Source organism: Neovison vison, chromosome 2, assembly GCF_020171115.1.
Source record: "Neovison vison isolate M4711 chromosome 2, ASM_NN_V1, whole genome shotgun sequence".
In the NCBI taxonomy this organism is placed as follows: domain Eukaryota; kingdom Metazoa; phylum Chordata; class Mammalia; order Carnivora; family Mustelidae; genus Neogale; species Neogale vison.
The window spans coordinates 143,399,390-143,405,437 of record NC_058092.1 but is presented as its reverse complement, the minus strand read 5'-3'; positions in this window follow the sequence as shown (position 1 = coordinate 143,405,437).

Sequence of the window (6,048 nt, the reverse complement as noted above, 5' to 3'; positions counted from 1 at the left end):
AACAGGGGCGATTTGTCACAAGCTGAGCAACTATTTCCCCTCAGACCCATAGACAGATATGCCCAGAGAAGAAGATTGAACTGGAGAGGCACCTAGGCTTTAATTGGATCCATTGCTTTTGTCTCCTAATCGGATCTCTCCACAGAGGCCTGGTTTCCAATACCAGCATAAGGGGGTTTCCTGAGGTACCAAACAGAGGAAATCTTGTCACCACATGGGAAACTTGTCCTTTGGAGCTGTGTAAAACCTCAAGTTCGAACAAATATTCAGGTTGCTGGAGCAACCTCCCCATTCCAAGGTCTCCATGGATACAAACCCAAATTATGACCCATCCGCAGGAGAGCCCATTTCAAATCAACCCCCTCTGTTGCTCTCCCAGAGCCAGCAGATGGAACCTGCCTTGTTGCTAGGATACAATTGGAATGTGAGGCCGGCTCTCCAGGGATCCTTCCTTAGAACCCTGCTCTGGTGTCATTCCGTATGGGACATCCTAGAGCCATCCAACAGGTCTCGACTGTCCAGCAGAAGGAATCCTTGCGGATTGGAGCATCTCACAACTCCCATCGTGGGAAAACCTCCATGGCCACGTGATGTCCCCTTTCCTTCATGAAAGGACCATCCTGGACAGAAACTCCAACCTGAGCCAACGTCTGATCCACCCCCTGACTTCTGATGCATGAGATCTCGTTTCAACTCTGCAAAGTGTGCCTGCCATGCACTCGCCCAGAAACCTAAGCCTACTTGTGTTCTCAGACTTCTGTCCACACACTCCTGACCCACAAACACTCCAGTTTGGGAATTCTGGAGCCACAATGAAGCACTCCGCCTGCCCTCCAGAAGAAAAACGTTGCCCTATGGGGCTAGCCAGAAATGCTAAATGAGGAACAACTTGCAAGCCACGTGACTGTATCCCAATTATGCAGTCTAGCCTGAGCCCTAAAGGCGTATCTGACACAGCCTGACCCAAGACCTCCCGATCGACATGCAGACAACTAGACATATACTGAGCACATCGGATCCTCCATGGCCTTAGGTCGTCATCTTTTCCCAACCTCGGTCTTCAGGCTTCAGAAACCAAGACTGTATCTCCACTCACTTCCCAGTGATGAACGTGATGCAGAAATCAGAACTTCTCCTTCCCCCTGGCCAGAACATTGTAGTTGGCATGTTGTTCACCGTTCATTGTAGGAGAAACCAGTGTGGCCCATGAGGCCCCGCTCATGCTTGAGGGCCATGATAGGCACAAACACACATTGTGACCCTGTCCTCAGTAAAGCCTCTGTCCTCAGTAAAGCCTGTCCTCAGTAAAGCCTCTCAGTAAAGCCTCTCAGTGGCTAGACCAAGAGCTACATATGGGGCTTACCATGCCCCAAGTCTCCCAATCTTAAACAGAGGTTCAGATATCTAGTCACCCCTACTCAGAACTCTGCTCTGGAATCCCTCTTTGGTGGGACAACTGAGGAAAATAAATACAGAAAGGACTCCTCCCATCCACAGAATGACCCCAACCACTTGTGATCAGGCCAAATCCCCAGAGAGAAAGACTCATCCATGTCCCATGAGGCCACCCCGACATTCCAGGGCCACTTTTGACACAAAATCCAGAGACATAAGCCTGAGGAAGCGCCTCACACTCACCATTTGTTCATAGACCGAATAATTCTCCACACGGTCTGTAGATCGGGCCTGCCATATCTACATCCACAAACATAAGGCGAGTTTGTGTTTCAAACTTCTGTATGACAGTCTTGGCCCACACATCCTCCAGGCTGGGTCCCCTGGAGCCACATCTCAGGACTGTGCCTGCTTCTCCAAGGGAATCCTGCCCAATGCATTTGAGACAACCCTAGATATTAGGAGAAAACTCCAAAGTACCCGACGCCGACCCAATAGTGTAGGCCTCCCAGGACAAACAGGGGCGATCTGTCCCAAGCTGAGCAACTACCTCAACTCAGACAATTACACAGATATCCCCAGAAAAGAAGATTGAAACGGACAGGCACCTAGACCCTAATTGGATCCATTGCATTTGTTTTTAGGCATCTCTCCTCAGAGGCCTGGTTTCCAATACTAGCATATGGGGGTTTCCAGAGGTACCAATCAGAACAAATATCATCTCCCCATGGGCAACTTGCTCTTTGGATTTTTGTGAAAAGCTCCAGTTAGGAGAAACCTTTATGGCCCAGATCCACCACACCATTCCAAGGTCTCAATGGACATAAACCCTCATTATGACCCATCCTAAGGTGAGTCTATTTCAACTCAACGCCCTCGATTGCTCCCCCAGAGACAGCAGATAAAACCTTCCTTGTTGCTAGGAGACAATTGGAATGAAGGTGGGCTGCCCAGGTATCCATCCTTAGAACACTGCTCTGGAGAAGGGATGTCCTGGATCCATCCAACAGGTGTCGAATGTCCCACAGAATGAATCCTTGTGGTTTGGAGCAAAACACCCTCCCATAATGGGAAAACCTCTATGGCCTCATGATGCCCCCACCACCTTCATGAATGGGCCATCATGGACAGAAACTCCAGCCTGGACCAATGTCTGATCCTCGCCCTGACTGCAGAAACACGAGATCTCGACTCAGCTCTTCAGACTGTGTCTCCCGTGCCTTTGCCTCAAAACCCAAGCCTAGCTTGTGTTCTCAGACTTCCGTCCTCACACTCCTGGTCCGCAAGCTCTCCAGTTTGGGAACTCCGGAGCCACAACGCAGCACTCTGCCTGCCATCCAGAAGAAAAACTTTGCCCTACGGGGCTACCCAGAAATGCCAAATGAAGATCAACATGCACGCTTCTTGACTGTACCCCAATTATAGTCTAGCCTGGGCACTAATGCCCTGTCTGACACAGCCTGAGCCCGGACCTCCCGACCGACACCCAGAGAGCGAGGGCCACACCTCAGGACTGTGACTGCCCTCCCATGTGAATTCTGCCTATTCCAATGGAAACAATCCTACAGATTAGGAGAAACCTTCAAAGATCCTGAGACCATCCCAGTAGTGTAAGCCACCAGGGACAAACAGGGACTATCTGACACAAGCTGAGCAATGCCCTCCACTGAGAACCATAGACAGATGTGTCCAGGTAAGACTGAAGCAGACAGGATCCTAGGTGTGAATAGGACCTATTGCTTCAGATTCCAGGCATCTCTCCTCGATGCCTGGTTACCAATACCAGATTATGGGGGTTCCTGAGGCACCATTCAGAACAAATCTCGTCTCCACATGGGAAACATGCTCTTTGGAGCTGTGTGAAAACCTCCGGTTAAGAGAATCCTTCAGGGCGCCAGCGCCATGGCCCCATTCCAAGGTCTCCATGGACACAAACCCACATATGACCAATCTGCAGGAAAGTCCATTTCAACTCAGCCACCTCGGTTGCTCCCCCAGAGACAGCAGATCAAACTTGCCTGGTCGCTAGGAGACAATTGGAATGTGAGGTGGGCTGCCCAGGCATCCATCATTAGAGCCCTGCTCTGGAGAACTTCCTTATGGGAAGTCCTGGATCCAACCAACAGGTCTTAATTGTCCCGCAGAATGAATCCTTGATGTTTGAGCATCACACAATCCCACCTTGAGAAAACCTTCATTGCCTCATGATGCCCCACCCACCTTCAAGAATGGGCCATCATGGACAGAAACTCCATCCTTAGCCAAAGTCTGATCTTCGCCCTGACTTCAGAAGTATGAGATCTCAGTTCAGCTCTGCAGAGTGTGCCTGCCGTGTCCTTGCCCCAAAACCTAAGCCTAGCTTGTGTTTTCAGACTTCCGTCCTCACAGTTCTGCCCTCAAGCCCTCCAGTTTGGCAATTCTGGAGACACAATGCAGTACTCTGTCTGCCCTCCAGAAGAAAAACTTTGCCCTATAGGGCTAAACAGAAACGCCAAATGAGGAACAACCTGCATGCCACTTGACCATACCCCAATTATGCAGTCTAGCCTGTGCACTAAAGCCCTGTCTGACACAGCCTGAGCCCAGACCTCCCGTCCGACACCCAGACAGCTGTCCGTACACGGAGCCCATCACACGCACAATGGCTTTAGGTCATCATCTCTACCCAACCTCGGTTTTTAGGCTTCAGAACATAGATGTTATCTCCACTGATTGCCCAGGATTGAACGTGATGCAGAAATCTGAACTCCTTCTCCACGGCCAGAAACCTTGTGGTTGGCATGTTGTCCAACGTACGTTGTAGGAGAAAGCAGCGTGGCCCATGACGTTCCGCCTATCCCTTAGGGCCGCAATTTGTACAAACGCACATTGTGACCCTCAGAGTGATTCCGATCCTCACATAAAGCCTCTTAGTGACTGGAACAAGAGCCCCCATATGGGGCTTGCCAAGGCCCTGTTCCCCCAATCTCAACCATATTTTGAGATGTCTAGTCACCCCTACTCAGAGCTCTGCTATGGAATCCCTCTTTGGTGGGACAACTGAGGTTAAAAAAAATACAGAAAGGACTCCTCCCATCTACAGAATGACCCCAACCACTTGGGTTCGGGCCAAATCCCCAGAGAGAAAGACTTGTCCATGGCCCTTGAGGCCACCCTGACATTCCGTGGCCACCCTTGACACAAAATCCAGAGACAAAATCCTGAGCAAGCGCCTCACACTCGCCCTTTGTTCATAGCCTGAAAAATTCTTCTCATGGTCTGTAGATCGGGCCTTTCATACATACGTCCCCAAACCTAAGCTGAGTTTGTGTTTTCAGAATTCTGTCCCCACAGTCCTGGCCCACACAACTTCCGATCTTGGGCCCATGGAGACACAACTCAGGACTGTGCCTGCCCTCTCCAGGATAATTCTGCCCATTCCATTGGCCACAACCCTAGAGATTAGGAAAAACCTCCAAACATCCCGAGACCATCCCAGTAATGTCGGCCACCCAGGACAAACAGGGGTGATCTGTCGCAAGCTAAGCAACTACCTCCACTCAGACCCAGAGAGAGATATCCCCATAGAAGAAGATTGAACAGCACAGGCACCTAGGCCCTAAACGCATCCATTGCTTTTGTTTTCAGGCATCTTTCCTCAGAGGCCTTGTTTCCAATACCAGCATATGGGGGATTACCGAGGTACTCATCAGAAAAATCTCGTCTCCACATAGGAAACATACTCTTTGGAACTCTGTCAAAACCTCCGTTTAGGAGAATATTTAAGGGCCCCGGATCAAGCACACCATTCCAAGGTCTCCATGGACACAAACCCACATTATGACCCATCCTCAGGAGAGTCCATTTGAACTACTCCCTCCGTTGCTAACCCAGAGCCAGCAGATCAAAACCGCCTTGTTTCAGGGAGAAAATTGGAATACGAGTTGGACTGCCCTGGCATCCATCGTTAGAATCCTGCTCTGGAGAAATATTTTATGGGACATCCTGGATCCATCCAACAGATCTGGACTGTTTTGCAGAAGGAATCCTAGTGGTTTGCAGCATCCACACTCGCACAGTGGGCAAACCTCCATGGCCTCGTGATGCTGCAAACTTCATGTAGGGGACATCATAGACAGAAACACCACCCTGAGGTAATGTCTGATCCTCGCCCTGACTTTAGATTCACGAGATCTCGATTCAGCTCTGCAGAATATGCCTGCCGTGCCCTCGCCCTAAAACCTAAGCTTAGCTTGTGTTCTCACACTTCCATCCTCACACTCCTGGCTCACTTGTCCTCCAGTTTGGGAATTCTGGAGACACAATGCGGCACTCTGCCTGCCCTCCAGAAGAAAAATGTTGCCCTATGGGACTACCCAGACACCCCAAATGAGGACCAACCTGCACGCCTCTAGACTGTACCCCAATTAAACAGTCCAGCCTGGGAAGTAATGCCCAGTGTCACACAGCCTGAGTCCAGACCCTGTGACCAACAACCAGACAGCTGGCCGCACACTGAGCGATGGATACAAACACACATTGGGACACTCAGTGTGAGCCCTATCCTCAAGCAAAGCCTCTCAGGGGCTGGACTAAAAGCCCCCATATGGGGCTTGCCATGCCCCTAGTCCCCCAGTATTAGCCAGAACCTGAGAGGTCTAGTCAACCTTATTC